Source organism: Squalius cephalus (assembly GCF_949319135.1).
Source record: "Squalius cephalus genome assembly, chromosome: 21".
Lineage (NCBI taxonomy): Eukaryota > Metazoa > Chordata > Actinopteri > Cypriniformes > Leuciscidae > Squalius > Squalius cephalus.
The window spans coordinates 17,477,855-17,494,835 of NC_137142.1; the positions used below are offsets into that span (position 1 = coordinate 17,477,855).

The following is a 16,981-nucleotide window of genomic DNA, read 5'->3' on the forward strand; positions in this document are numbered from 1 at the left end:
GCCTCTGATGTTTCATGGCATGTCTAACTCAGAGAGATGACTGGAGATAATTAACGCTGTGACATTCAGTCTTAGCTGTGGAGATAAAAGGCTTCGAGCTAAACAATCCCAGAAAGTTGGTATCTTCAATAGTGAAATAAATTGTTCATTGTGTGATCAGTGAGTCTGGTATTATGATAAGTTATTCAACACAAACACTTCCACTTGATGCTCCTCCGGGTTCAGATTAACTTATCAGGGGGTCGGTTTCATTCTGCGATAATGATGGTCCGAGTGTTGACATTTGCTGTCTTTAAACTACAAAAGCAGCAGTGAAACAGCATCTGAAGTGGCATATATGGCACAAAAGGTATTTACACCGTTTAATGCTACACAAAGGCTGCATGAATGCATTTCCTCAGAAATTACAATTAAAGGAATAAAATCAGGTTAAGACAAGGACCTCAATATGAAATTAAATTATAAATTAATGTTTAGCGTGTGACAAAATGATACATCCCTTTTCCTACGACTAGTTTAACGATTCTTTCTTATTTCACAATTCACAAAAACTTTAAGAGATGTTTAAACATCTTATAACTTTAGCAGAAAAACAGTTTTAAAGTTGGTAAGATTCATGTTCATGAATCAGTTTATTTCAAAGAATGCAATAGTTTGCATCATCACTCAAATTGTTCAAGCATCTGAACATTTTTTAACTAGATATTTGCTGTATTTCATGGATTAAACATTTTCAAACTATTTGGTTACAGTGGCTTTGTGCTTCATTCTTCATTTTAAAGAATAGTTTGTTCAAATAAGTTCAAATATTGCCATTTATTGACCCTCATGTCATTCCAAACCTTTATAACTTTGTTGAACAAAATAAATTTTACTCCTTACTGGAAGATATTTTGAGGAATACTGGGGTCCAAACAACACTGGAGCCCATTGACTTTCATTCTATGGACATGAGGGTGATTAAATCCTGACAGAATTTTTCATTTTTTGGGTGAACTGTTCTCTTAAGTTATTCCAGAGCAAATACATAAAAAGACATACACTGAATATCGCCTATTTAAACTTTTTAATCATCACCTGATTTATCCTAGAAATCTAGACGCACCCTAGCGGCAGCAAAATGTATTTTGCAGCCAGGGCAGTCTAGCAACTCTCCATTGACTTTCGAGCTGCAAAAACCTAAATTGGGTCAGGCCAATCACGTCGTGTATAGAGTAGGCGGGGCGGGCTTAACATAATGACGACAGAGTTGCGACGGTTCCCTGCCACTTGAAAACAAAGACTGGCGGCTGCTGCTGGAGAACAGTCTTTCGAATCGGCTTTGGCCACGACTCTGGAGGACTTGGAGTTAGGTTTTTCTTTGAGAAAAGAGCAAAGAATTGCACTTAAGTCATTCTTAAAACAGGAAGATGTGTTTGTAGTTTTGCCGGCCAGATATGGCAAAAGTTGAATCTATCAACTAACGTTAGCTCCGCTGTTGGGAAAACGCTCTGGTTGGTTGAAGCGCTGTCCTATTGCGTGCAGAGGGAATTTGAAAGACAGCCGTTTATCCCGCCCCTCGGATTGAGCCGTGTCTATGGTGAGTTGCCAGACCCAACATCTTGATGTAGGTCTGGCTTGCCAGGCTACACCTGATTCATATATTAGTGAAAAACACGAGAAAAAATAAAAATAAAAAAATAAAAATAAAAAATCACTATATTGTCCCTTATTTTTTCCATTTATTTTGGAGGATAAACTTTATCTTCTCTGATTAAAAGCGCTTTTCCCTCTCTGTCAAAATAATTGTTTGCCCTACTGCCAGACATTTTCTCAAAACAAACAAGGCTATTAGTTTTGGCTACTGCTTACAGCGAGCTGACAGGAAACAAGGAAGCATGTGATGAGTTTGCATCTTTACATAGAATTTGCATCTTCATTTGTATTGATCTTGAATAATTTTCCAACATGTAGAATTTCTCCTTTATAATTATCCAACATGTAGAATTTATGTTTTATGACTTTTTTTGTCTTGCGTACCCCCATCTGATGCCATTGTAGATTTGAGAAGGCTGCATTAAAGCTAAAATACAAAAAAGCAGATTGGTCTACAGTAGTCCTGTCAGGTTTCCAGTTCCAGTTCTGAACTAGAAAAAAAAAAAAACATTTTCACCTTCCTTTGTCTCTCACAGCATGTCAAAACATGTGAGCGTTGGACATTCTGAGGTACTTAAGACTTGTTCCTGTCACATTGGCAGCCTTAATCGGCAGCCTTAAAGACGGTTGGACTTGCCAACCATGCAAAGGGCAACAAAACAGCATGCCGACAAGCTTTGCCACCTATGAGGCTACGCTTAGTCACTTATTTGGCCATTTCATCATGGTAATGGCTGCAGCTATCATCCCATTATGTGCCGAAAAGCCTGAGAAGGTTAAACAAATGCAGTTTGCACAAGGTCACAACTTCTGAATTGTGCTTCAAGTGCTACAAATCAACAATTTCTGCATCTCCTCTACATGACCCTGTGAGAGACTTTACACATGTCTCTTTCACCATCTCTCACTATCACTCACATGTACTTCAATCAGACAATTCAGCCATTGTCTCCATTGGCTTATTTTAAATAAATGAAAGTAATCAAGCCTGTGTACAAAAGACCCTAGGATTAATATTAATTTAAAAATACCCAAATCAACACAGGTGATAAAATAAGAACCTGAAACAACTTAAGGGAATTCAATTATTGGATCTTACACCTTCCAAAATCCTGCAATTACCACATGGAGAAGATATTAAGACATGTGTTATCGCGGGTTCAATGAAGGGCCAGTTGAGAAAACCAATAAACAGAAGAATAGTGCTACCAGAACACAAAACAGACTTTACCAATTGTATGCAAGGCAGCCAATGCTTTCCCTTTAGCTCTCTCTGTCTTGTCTTTATCTCTCTTTGCTGCACAATATACAAAAGTGTGTTTGTGTGTGTGTGTGTGTGTGTGTGTGTGTGTGTGTGTGTGTGTGTGTGTGTGTGTGTGTGTGTGTGTGTGTGTGTGTGTGTGTGTGTGTGTGTGTGTGTGTGTGTGTGTGTGTGTGTGTGTGTGTGTGTGTGTGTGTGTGTGTTTTAGAGGGTCTGTAATCAATATAAGTTTGAGAGTGAAGGTCAGTAGGGCATTATAATCACAAACATGTGAAAATGTCATACTCCATAAAAAAAGTTGTAAATTATCTATGAAAATTGTCAAGTTGTTAATATCTTGTTTAATCAACAAAAAAAAAAAAAATAGACAGAGGTGGTGTTGATGCAATTTGAACTTCTAATAAAAAGTAAGTAAAACAATATATATATATATATATATATATATATATATATATATATATATATATATATATATATATATATATACTGTATATATATATATGTGTGTTTTACGCATATGTGTGTTTTTCCATGCTACATATATGGGGATTTTTCAATCACTTTTGACATCTTGAAAACTTGAATACAAGATTTAAAACAATTAATACAACTCTTCTGTTGTATGCATTAAAACATCCATCTTTGACCATCATCTGATCATGGCTTTTACCAACCTTCAAGTGTTATGATGTGAAAGCAAAGAGAAATAATAAAAAAAAGAAATGGACTGATAATGAATTAAAATTCTCAAATACTGACCAATTTGGAAATTATACTCTCAGATCACCAAATAAACTCTCAGATAATGATGTAAAAAAATACATACAAAAAATAAAGTCACTTATTGGTTGGAAAAATGGTTTAGGAATTTTTCTGTAAAATGCTTAGCTTGATGGTAATGATCATGGTATTATGGACAGTAATTCTTTGTTATAAATAAAATCCAAAATATAATTAAAAGTTAACTTAAAAGTCAAAATTGAATTTGTTTGGCTTTTATTATGAATGTGTTAGTCTTAAGGTTATCTATAAACTAATGTGCTCCTGCTCCAAAACAAAGACAAAATTAGCATTTAGAACATATAAGCATTCAAAACTTACAGTCTCTCACTTTCACCAATATGGATCAACAATTTTGAAGACATCACATTGCACTTCAGCTTCTCATCAGATTTTCTGTCCAATCAAATGCTCTCTAGAATCTATAGCATCCTGCCCTCAAATAGACGTTGATTGGTCACTTGTTTACACTATTACTATTTTATATATGGTGAATGGCACATAGTGCACTATATTACTGTTGGTGATAGGAAACGATTCAGACAGTGTAAGTATGCACTCAATTATTGGATCTTGGATTATTGGATGCGCTATTGGGGCGAATGAAGTCTGGTTTCGCGTTAGTGTCACGCGAAAGTCTCCAGTCGAAAGACACGATAGTACAAAGTACAGAGTATCATATGCGCGAGTTGGCGAGAAAACATATCGATCCCATTTGAATTCTACACAGAATACTTTATTTTTAAAGCGATATGGAGGAGATTAGGAGGAGAAACGGTTAGACAGACTCGACATTAGAAACAGCACTGACGAGTGGAAGAGATAACACAGGTATGCACCACATACATTTCAAAACGACATCTACAAAAACTACACTTTTCAAACTACACATCCTCAGCATGTTTATCATCACTGTTTTGCTTTAATAACAGTTTCATATTAAATCTAAAGGGGGGATCTATTTGACTTTTAAGCTGTCAAATGCGGCTTTGCCGAGCTAAACGGCTCTGGCTGAGCTGTTATATAAATTAAACGCTATTGGCTATTTTTTTTTAAAGGGGAGGAGCTGCTCAATATGTCCCGGCCTGTCTGTTTCAGTTGAAATCACATCACATGTTTCAAGGCACTTCAATGGGAAAAAGGCTTCATTTCAAAAAGTAAAAAAGAAAAAAAAAAAGTATATAATAACAAAATTCTGTAAAGTAATCTTTTTAACCTTCTTTTAAAAAAAAAATTAATAAGGCAAGAAATCAAGTAAAAAAAAAAAATTTAAGTAAGAATAATGTACTTCCAAACTAGAGCATTTTTAAACCATTTACGGTTTAAAACCATCCTAGGGGACAGAAAAGTTCCCTTAACTGAAGAACAACCCATACTGTATTTATTCAAGGTTAAGCAGATGAGGAAAAAAAACTTCAAGGTTTGCATTCTAAGCTACTAATACTTTAAAATCATTATTCCACCAACTAACATCAAACACTCAAACACCACCTCTGTAGTTAGCTAAAGCAGAGGTCCGTACATCTAGTGTAAAGAGCCTGTCATCATGTGCTTTCCGGCCTGCTTTCATGCAATACTTCCTGGATTTGATTACAAAGAATTATTAGTCAGAAAACACATAAAGGCTTTTGAAATGTTATCTGCCCATAACAGCATTAAACTTCAGTTTGCTAAGCCGAAAAGTGTGGTTGGCTTATGTGGTTGTGCAATGAGAACAATAATATAACTCCTGTCAAGTCAATTGAAACTCATTTCCTAACAATCGCCATTTGTCTGGCATTAGCATACAGATGAAGGAGAACGAGAGAACAGCCATGAAGCACAAATCCATTCAATTCCATCTGTTAAAGTGCAGGACCGCTACACCACCATCAAAATCAATTTCCTCATACCATCATTTGATCTGCAATAGCGCACAGAAGCGCAGATAAAGTTACGCGCTAACGTAAGGAAAGTGCAGCCGCCTTTCAATTTAAACATCAAGTCTAAATTCCACCCATTAATGCTGTTTAATGCTGAGTGCTTTATAATTATGGGCTGTTAATTAAAGTTCAATTCAACTGCATTTATCCCAGAATTCAATACAGGCCCTTGAAGGGGCTTCACGGCTCACTTTGCAAAGTATATATTAAAATATTCTCAGGCTGATTACAAAGCGGAGTGAGCAGAGGGAATGACTGACTGTTATGAAATGAGCGACAAACGTTGGGAGAGGTCCTTTATGGAGAAGGGGGGAAGAAAATCCAATTGTATCCCAGGCTTAGGGGTAATACTGGAAGGCGTAACTCCGATAAGCCCATTGGTGGTCTACATTAACCGACATGTCTTTTTCAAAGAGAAGAAGAAAACCCTCCGCTCTGCAAACAACCTCCTTCAAAAACAGCACATGCTTTCTGAAATCTGTATTTGTGGAGCGCTGAACGGCCCATTATGAAAATGTTCAGAGGGGCCATTACTGCAAATATTCCCACCGTGGGCATGTAACCAAGCACCTAATAAGCATTTCTGCTTAGGCCCACAGATTACCATAGTCTTGTAGCTCGGAAGACAGACTTCAATAAACATCTGAAATGCTAGCCTTTAGTCATAAAAATGTACAAAATGGCAGGAAAAAATGAGGATGACATGGAGGCATCTGGGGAAATTAGCAGCAAAGCAGCAGCACAGACAACGCCAGCCAGCAGGTGACTGGGCTGAACTAACTTTTGGGAAAATTAGTTTCCACGAGAAGGAATGGGATGCTGTCAGCAAGCAATGAATGCATCAACGCTCTGTGCTTCTTTTGCCATGTTTATCTCTTTGCTTGTGCGTGTTTCCACTCACCAAACCACAATTGAGGTTACATGTTTTGATTGATGCTCCATTTTCTCCCTCTTCCCTTTTTAAGACTGAACAGATCTGAAGAGATCACCTTTTTCCCTTCTTTTCAAAATGGTTTAAATTTTATTTTAGCCAAAAACCAACTGTATGTCTACAACTGCCCACGTGTACAAATATACACGTAAGCTACATCCCCTCATCTCGGTAACCTGAGACTAAAGTAAGACGAGAGCCATCCGTCACAACCGCGACATCCCAGGAATACAAGCAGCTATCCAAACATGCGCTGTGGATTTGGTCAAAACAACAGAGATGAGCACTGGCAGTTTGCAGGTCTGAGCTGTTTTCTCAGGTTACAGTCAGCGTCAGGATTCTCGTGGATGCACAGTGCCCTCTTTAGGCCAAAGTGTCAAACTGCCCAGCAGTTCCAGTGAAGATCGTTGTGAAGCTGGAAATACAGTGGGATCCAAACGTCTGAGACCACAAGTGATACTTACACTTAGCACTTTACAAACTACATTATACTCCAAAGATAAAAAAAAAAAAAATGCATTTCAGAATGCCTGAGGATTTGGTATGTTCCACTTTCACATCGCAACATTAGGTTTAGCTGACACGTTCCTCTTGCACAATGTCAAATCTTCAACAAAAAAGCAAAGTCTCCTAAAGGAACCTGAAAAAACCTGAGACAATCCCTGCACTTTTACTTTCAAAGGTTAAAGGTCAAGCCACAGATGTGCAAGAGTGCGAGACAGTTTCACAATTGAGGTCAGTTTCATTTCCATTTGCAATCAGCAATGCAAATTTTGGGGGGGAAAGGCAAGCGAGAGAAAATGTGCGCGTAGTATTACAGAAGGCCTTTAGCCTGATTCCCATCATGCTGACAATCTTCTTAACAGGGCTTTTAAAAGGGAATTCGGTTCTGCGCTCACACACACTCACACAGTTATTTCACTGTTCATTAGAGCAGCAACTGCCATGGGCAGCGGCCATCGATTTTCATTCCTGATGCAACATTGCAACAATCACAAGTTTGCACATCAACTCACTTTCTACTGTCCAGACTGAACTGTGGACTTCGATTTGAACTCTGTCAGTGTGTGTGTGTGTGTGTGTGCATGTGCGTGTGCGTGTGCGTGTGCGTGCATATGTGTGCGTGCGCATGTGCATGTGTTTTAGAGGGTCTGTAATCAATATAAGTTTGAGAGTGAAGGTCAGTAAGGCATTATATCGCAAACTGATTTTATTAAGTGCTAAAGCCTTGAACAGAAATACCAAACCAAAATGTCCATCTCATTTCCCTTCTTCATCCAGTCAAACACATACAAACACAAACAGTCCTCCCCCCACCAACAGCAGCACGCCACACTCTTTCTCTTGCTCACATCACTGCAGAATCAATACTGCTGAAAATGACTTAGACTTGTAGTCTTCAAATTGCCCATGCTCTCTTGCCCTAAAATGACAGACATCAAAGAAAAACATCCTTGAAGGACTACAACAAGGACTACTGTTACTGAACTTCTGCAATACATGTTTTATTGTGAGTTAAGAAGACTTCAAGGCCTGACCAAAGTTTTCCATCTTGGCTTGGAGGACAACCATTGCCATCATTACTAATGCGCCTATTTTTCACATAGTGTCATTAGTAATAGCAGTAATGGCTGCCTTCACTGATTTATACATGGTAATAGGTAATAAATATTAAACATGGTAAAAAAAATGTGTTAAATTGAACAGATCACAACATTACTTAAAAAAACACTACAGGGTGACGTATTGAATATTATCAATATGATTGCAATCATTTTTTTTGGCAATATAAAAAGCAATATTGTGAATATCAGAATGGTTAATGCATCAGAATGGTTTCTCTGGCCATTAAGTTGCCTAAACAGCATGTCCTATAGAACACAGGTAACCAGGTAAAGATAAAGGTAAAGAACACAGGTAAAGATCCCTCCTTGTGAAAGAACAGAGATGTTTTAATTTTCATTACAGTAGCAAAACAGTGTAAAAGAATGCAAAGTTGATTTGCTTCGGTGAATCGGTTCAAAATGAAAAGAAATTAATTTATACATCTCAATTATGATAACAAAACATAAAAATGTATGTTGTTAAGTGACAGTGAAGACAAGTTTCAAAAGATTTCAATTTAAAATAAATGATGTTCTTTTAGACTAAAACTATCAAGCAGTTTTTACTGTTTTCAACATTGATAATGATAATAATAATAATAATAATAATAATAATAATAATAATAAATGTTTCTTGAGCACCAAATCAGCATATTAGAATGATTTCTGAAGGATCATGTGACACTGAAGACGTAATGATGCTGAAAATTCAGCTTTGCCATGACAGGAATAAAATTACATTTTAAAATGTACTAAAACAGAAAACAGTCATATTTCATAATATTATTGTTTTGCTGTATTTACTGAATTAAAAAACATTTATAAAAAAAACTTGTACACCTCAAACTTTTGAATGGTAATATACATATAGTCCTATTGAAAAACTTTATGAACTGGAAAAAAAAAAATCATTAAGATCAAAGATATCAGGCAACTAATATGACTGCATAGTGATCAATAGGAGAGAGAGAGAAAAAAAAAATGGAGGGGAAAAAAAGGGGGGAGAGGGGGGAAGCTGGATCCTTCCATTCTCCAAACTGCTCCTCTGCAGGGTCGCACCCACCCACTGAGTCATTGGCTGTCAAGCCGGATCTTGTTCTAGCTATATTGCCCAGCCTTACAGGTATCTGAAAACATAATAAAATTAGCCCAAATATTTAAACTAACATGCATGGAGAGGGGTGTGTGTTGAACTTTTGTGTATGTTAGGAGTTCTACTGGTGCACGCACCATGTGCCTGGTCATTACCCTCTAAACAGAGGTTTTCAAACTGTGGGTCAGAGTGGGAAGAGCAGTCACTTGGCTGTAGCTAAATTTACATTTCAGTGAATATTAAATAGAAAGTGTTATATTGCTTTGTGTGATTTTCGAATCGCAAAGGCTGCAATTTAATTATTTAAATATCAGCAATGTGTTTCATGAAGCACGTGCGTTTTCAGCGTCTCAGAGTGACTCGGTTTATTAAGCTGTTCGGTGCGCATTATTAACGGGAAGAAACTTGTTTACTCCAATCACTGTGTTGTATTCTGCATTACACCGGAGAATTCAAATGTCGCGAATGGCTGATTTAGGTCTGGGCTGCGTTTCCCAAAAGCATCCTGAGCTAAGTTGATCGTAGAGGTTCTAGATCCAATTAGGCCTATGATGCTTTTGGGAAACGCATTCATCTCTGTCGTCTGCTCAACTCAGCGCTGTTGTCTTTCAGAGATATGGTTGTAAGAGTGCGTTGTTTGCATTCCCCCGTGTGCATTTGGCTAACTACCAACATAAGGAAACAAATTTATGTAAAAAGCATTTCACATGTACACACGAGTACAAAAGCGTTTTATGCACTGAACACCACGATGAGTTTAACAACACTCGCAGCGTGGATCACAGTTCATATCCGGACAAGCGTTTGATAGTTTAACGTCTGTAAATGAAGAAATTAAACCGTAAATATTAGTACTAAAATTTTACAGTTTTATGCCTACTATCAAATAAATAAATAAAAACAAAATCAGATTTTTTTTTTTCAACTTTTGATTAAAGGGATACTTCACCTCTGGGAAGATTAATGTGTATTTAAAATAGGTCATTTAAGTAGAAGAAATGTGAAGAAATTTTTTAATTTGGAGCTTTCTAGACTGAGAAAACCCAGAAAATGTATTTTTGGCTTATGTGGATGAAAGACAACAACTCCCAGAATGCACTTGCTTCGCTGCTCTAGGAGGCCACGCCTACCGGTAAGGGAGCGTAGTTGAAAACAAACAAGGCTAGCCTACGTGATGAGTTTGCCAGGGATTTAGAGATCGCCCAAAATGTCCGGGATTCGGCTTTTGCGTTCTACAGTCGCCATTCATTCATTATGTTTACTGTGGCGAGCAGGACGAGGCTGGCGGCTGCGGGAGAACGGCGCGAGGCCGGTGGCGTCATTACTGAGACGCGCCGGGTCTCGCATCTCTCACGGAGGAGCGGGAATTTTCTTAACAATGTTAAAACGCACATCAACCGATCACTTGTTTAGCGTTCATGTAAACACTACATTCAGATTCACCAATCGGAATGAATTCAGTTAGATTGAAACTAAAGGTGTGCATGTAAACAATGAATGGCGACCGCAGAACGCAAAAGCCGAATCCCGTACATTTTGAACGATCTCGATGGCCGGACAAGTCCGGGAAAAGGAGAATGGTAACCCCTACTTACTCAGCTTTCTCCTACTATTCAGCTTTCTCCACAGAACAAGAGCCTGCTAGCTTAGCTTCCAAAGAAAGACGGCTGACTGTGTGTACATTCATTCGTGAGTGAGATCCAACCCTCTATGGGAGGGCTGAAAACATGCGGGACAGCGCCATCTACTGGCTGTAGTCTTTAGCCTCTGGCCAGAAAATCCTCCGATGACCCAAAATGACGATTTTTGCGTCATCGGAGGATTTTTTCCAGACAAAAAATACATAAATCTCTTGTCTCAGGGGGATATGAGGGTGGAAAGCATGGTAATTCGAAAATACTACAGGTTTTCTACTAATACAAAGCTTAATGCTAAATCCTGAAGTATCCCTTTAAGATTAAGCTTACAGTAGGCTACATTACTTCATTTACTACAGAATTCATTATATATAGCCTACACTACATAATTCAGTTCTGTAAATTTGTTCTGTCATGTCTGTGTAAATCAGTTGAGGCAGCAAACTGAAACTACTCGGTTATTCTTCATATCATTACAACATAGCCATTAGGCTGCTATTTTAATCATTAGCAAAATTTCTGATAATGTACCAATTAAGCTAGGTGAGTCCTGGAATGAAAAAGTTTGGGAACACCTGCTCTAAAACATACATCACGGTGTATACATTAAACGAAGAGAAAGAAAATGAATGTGAATTCACTTTAGCAAATCAAAAGATACCTCTTGTGCTTTTAGCTACATAAGCTCCGCTTTACATCTTAGGGCCCTTTTTTGATGATGAAAGACTAAACACTGGCCCTTTTCCCCCCCTTTGCAAGTCGTGTTGATAAGGAGTGCTCTTTTCCCACTTTCAAAATGTCAATTACAAAAGAGCCGAGGCCCGTCTTCGGTTAAACATGCAAGTGCTCTCCATTAAGCTTTGTGACTCATAGAACATTTAATGTGCAGAGTGCATTAGACTCCATTACTGCATTCGTCTGTGGCTACGTCTCACCACGCTACAGGGCAAAAGACACAGTTTTCTGTTTCTTTCTGAACAGCTCTCATAATTACAAACCGACACTCTCCCCTCCTGAGCACAAAGCCTGCACGACATCTTCAAATGGTGAAGTGCTCAACCATATGCTTCACATAACTCAAGTTTAGTCGTTTTTTTACATTTTTATTTTTAGTTTAAGTTTTAATGTTGACTTTGTTCTCATTTTTTGCCAGACAGATATTTTTGGCACAAGTTTCAATGCTACATTTAGATGCTTCACCATCTGACCGCTCTGTCAGACAGCTTTTTTTTTATCCAGTGTTTGTTTTGCTTGCTTTGCGAACCGACACCTTGTGTGAAAACAAGAAAGAGAGCAATTAAAATTTCTGCACCTATCACGACCCTGATGTCAGTTGCTATTTCAATTAGCAGCTCTGACAAGAAATTTATTTCTATGAAAAAATAATTGGCCATCCAGAGAGTGATTTAAAAACCCATTTAACATGCTTACAGCCTCACCTCTCTCAGCATGCAGCATGAAGCCGCCCAGAATTAATTACTGTTGCCATTTAATTTCATGCTGCCTGACATTTCCAATGCAAACTCTACAGGGCCTGGTGTAAAACCAGCACACTTTATTCACTTACATTGCTGTATTAAAAAATGTTTTGGTTTTCAGTGACTCAAATGGATGTGAAGGCAACAAAAGTCACAAGGAGAAGATCTCCAGAATTAGATGCTAGATTAGTAAACCTAATCTTTACAGCACAATTCTGTTAAAAAGAAAACCAAGCACAATATTATCATCACAGCATTTAGTGAACTTAAAAGACACCCCAAAATAATTAAAATAATTAAATTTGTGTTAAGAAAGTCATACCAATTTAGAACAACACGGGGGTGTTCATTCATTTAGTTACCAATCTATTTCAAAGATGTCAAGCAATTCAGCTGGATTTAAATGATTTCTCCACACTTCAGACAATGAATCCTAAAGAGTTAACAGACCAAAAGAGAATGATGCTGCCTCCAGATAATTATTTCATAACATTTTCATATGCATTTAAATATTATTTCAAATCAGCCATACAAATCCCATATATGTAGTTTCTTATATGCTTTTTTAACTTTTTAACTAGCTTGTTTAAGTAAATTTGAGGTTGGGCCAATGCGGATAGTACCATGTAGTACCATGTGCAAATTGCAGGACACTGACTGTTTCTATGGGAACCAGAGTTTCTAATGAGAGCTGCAGTGATAGGATTACTTTACCAATTGGTCAGTGGCATTTTTTTATTTACAAGGTGGGAATTATTTCACCATATTGCATTGTAGTTTTAAGATTTTAAGTTTTAAGTTTTACAGGAAACATTCCCCCAAAAAGTCTATCATTCTGAAGCCAAAAAATAGAGTTAAAGGGAACTCCGAACCATCCTTTTAACTTGAACACAAAATATTAGCCTCTAAATAGCTACAATATGCCTACAGAAGTTGTATGTAGCAATTTTATGGTGCTTTTTGGCCTTTTCATGCTTTTCCAGTCATTACTGGAACTAAAAGCATTATATTAAAAAAAATGCATGTCAGCAGCCACACCTTTCTAATACAGAAAGAATAAAAACGCCAGATAAACTAATCCTGCTCACCAAAGTCCTCAAACTCAAGCTATGGAATATAATATTTTTATGATCTGAAGTAGGCCTTTTGAGCAAGGGCCTCAAGAGGATTCTTTATTGCAGTAATATTCCTCAACGCTAAACGCAATAAAAGAGCTGGAGAGGAGTAAAAACTATTATAATCGGAAGAGAAAAAAAAGTTTATGATGGCCGGGCGGTCCTTGCGCCAACCTCTCTGCATAATTAGAAAAATAACCATGATAATCAGTCAATTTCATTCCTTTCTTAAGAGTTTTTATGAAGTTGTTTTTCTAATGCGAGGGCCAGAAGAGAAGACTGTCAGATGTGCGAGGACAGCGGAAATCAGGCTCATCAAGTCAATCACTTTCTAAGTGCAGGAAAATAACTGACTACCTATAAACCAACACATCAAGGGAAAAAAAAAAGTTCCAGCTAATGAACGATTAAAAAAAAAAAACAATGACAGCCAATTAGAATCCACCCTGCTTAAACAAGCTTGAGCATATAAAGCAGCAGACGACAAAACTGCAGCGCACACTTATAATAAATAGAACGATATCGTCCGCTGGCGATATCGTCCGCATTTCACAGATGTGATTTGTGTCGTCCGCCGCATGGACGACACAAATAACTATAAATATAACTATAACAATAACTGCTATAATATTAGCGATAATAGCAGTTATCGTTATAGTTATCTTTATAGTTATTGGTGTGAAGTGAACGGGTCTCAAGTCAGCTGGGACTCTTATGGGGAGGGTGGTTGTCTTTCTTCTAACATCCAAGATCCATTCAATGATGCAATTCACTTCAAGTAAGAAATTGGCAATCAGTGCTACTGCCTGATAGACTTATCAAATCTCAGAGGGATTGAAAGAAACTTTCCTTCATTCACCCGCTTTTTCTAGAGAAAGGCTCCATCCGAAATAGCATACTTCCGTACTATAGGTGAAAAACAGTATATGAAAATTCACAGTATTCATAAAACTAAAAGTAGGTGAAAAGTAAGCAGGCGAAAAGTACCTGGATGACTTACTATTTCCATCAAGAATCTGAAGAGTGCATCCAAAGAACACTTTACTATCCCATGAGAGGAGAGGAGTTGTAAATGTCAGTGTGACATGACATGGTAGGTCACATGACAAAGACAACATGGTGAATATAGGATGTCCGTCCAGATTACATTTATACTACACACATTCATTTTCAAACTGTCAATTCACCATCAGAGGGAAGAAAGAAAGAGAACTTGCAGCTGATATCAGTTTATCAATACTGCAGAAAATAAGTATTGGAATCATTTCAGATAATTCAGTATCGATAGTATACGTATCGAAATATTGATATTTTTGACAACACTGCTATCCAATACAATAGTTTGATTAAAGTGACTTGTAAAGTGTTTACAAGCCATTTTAATATGTAATCTGACATATTTCTGAGTTTAAAAATAACAGCACGTTGAAGAATAAAAAAGAAAAACACCCCAGCAACTGTTTTTTCTCAAGAGCACAATGCTGTATTCATTTCCAGCATAACTGCTGGAAACAAAAAGACAATTCCCCGCAATCGCAGAGATTCTTTCTGATTGTTCTTATCATCGTATTATAGCTTTGAGATGGAAACATCATTCCAGGAATCTAAACTCAAAAACACTGGAGCAAATGGGGCTTTAAGAATCATTTCAAAGCATGGTTGCAATAATGCGATTACTTTCCTGGCCTGAGCCACTGGCCTTTGATGGATGAACAGCCACCCGTCTGCATGATAAGTCGTCCCCCTCATACTCTGAAGCCTTTAAACCAATTACTTTTCTAATTCAATGCCACAAACCCTACAAAACAGTTTCGCATTATTTTATGCAACCACTGATGTGAAGAATGTGCAAAAAAAACTTGTTGAAATAAGGACAGAGAGAAGCTCAACCACAGTGCAACTGAACGCATGATTCGTTTTGCTTACTGTTGCAGTTTCACATCGGTATGATTGCGTCAGACCACGAGATTAGACAAGCGTCCCACTCAGCCTGTTCTCTCATTTCCTGTTTTCTTTGCTGACTGACCTTACTGCAACCTTGCGGAAAGTTTTAGAGGGGAAAGTTGTCTTGTATACATAAGCAGTTGTCAAGGGACAACCACGAAAACTCTCTCAGGGTCTGTTAGGATTCAAACTCAAAGATCCTCTGAGGTAAAGCCTTCCCACTGGGTCCACGGTTCTGTCCCAGACCTCTGAAAACAAAAGCCCTTTGTTCTAAACACCTAAAATACTTTATTCATAGAATTAGGCACAAATTCCTGACAAATGTTCACAACATAATGCAACACTGATTTTGCAAAGTGTCACACAGTAAATAAAAAAACTATATATATATATATATATATATATAGTTTTTTGTATTTACTGTCTGACACTTTGCAAAATCAGTGTTGCATTATGTTGTGAACATTTGTGTTGTGTGTGTGTGTGTGTGTGTATACATCACATTAAGCATACAATTAATAATTAATATTATCGCTTATTTAAAAACAGGTTCATAATTAGCCATATCAGCATGTAGTCCTACATCACACTATGAAAACTGCAGAAATATCCTAGGAAGGGTATCAATACACACATAAAGGCAAGCTCCAGTGATAATGAATCTACTAGTGTGCAAGGTTCCTGTGCTCCCAGAACAGCAGTAAACTCAACAGAAGGTTTAGATTGGTCTAAATATCCCAAAGCTCACAGGCATCGTTACTTCAATTAGGCTGCATAATGCCTGAACTACATTGAGAGAAACAAAAAAAACCTCAATCCTTCAAAAACATATGTTTGTTGTACACGTTATAGGCAGAGCACAATACAGCTGTTAAGAATTTCATTTGTTGTTAAAGATTCAATGGTCTAGCAAAAAAAAAAAAAAAAAACATTTCACAGATGCTCGTCAAACAGACAGCGGTTTCAGACATGAACCGCAACACTATTTCCAATCACTCTCTGTGACGGGAATGTTAAACTATTCCTCTCCATGACTGATGCTGAGATAAGCATCTTGAGTGAACACATCTAATCAATGACAATCTCCCACACAATATATACAAAATACTCTGTAGTGTCATCTATGTGCTCCCTCACCGCAGCAGAACCCAATTAACACACATCCATTTCTGCAGAACATCTACTAAAAAACTGCCCCTTTCCATTCAGAACAAACTGATAGATTTTTACTAAAGAGGCAATAATGGGCACAATGTAAATAGGTTTTTGCAATATGACAAGACAATTAACAAGCCAGAGAGACAGATAATACTATCTAACCCTGCAAACAAAAGGAAGAGTCCTTTTTACAAGTTTATATCTTGGTTTCCTGTTTCATCCTGAAAAGGAAACGCAACTTTCCTGTGAAAGAACATTCACGGCAAATCAATACAGAACTATTATAAACAGAAGAAAAAAAACAGGAAAATCCACAGTGGAGAGAAACACACACTGTACAGAAATAAATATACATAAGCAGGAATCTCACATCCCATCCTGTAGAATGCATCAGAACAAACAAGAAAAAAGAAAAAAGAAAGA

The 16,981-nt window shown here is 37.4% G+C and overlaps 1 protein-coding gene across 1 annotated transcript in view; it reads right to left on the bottom strand.

Annotated features, from left to right (window-relative positions):
* Positions 1–16,981, bottom strand: part of macrod2 (mono-ADP ribosylhydrolase 2) — a 569,941-nt gene that overhangs the window by 537,120 nt on the left and 15,840 nt on the right. The gene's annotated exons all lie outside the window — the stretch shown is intronic.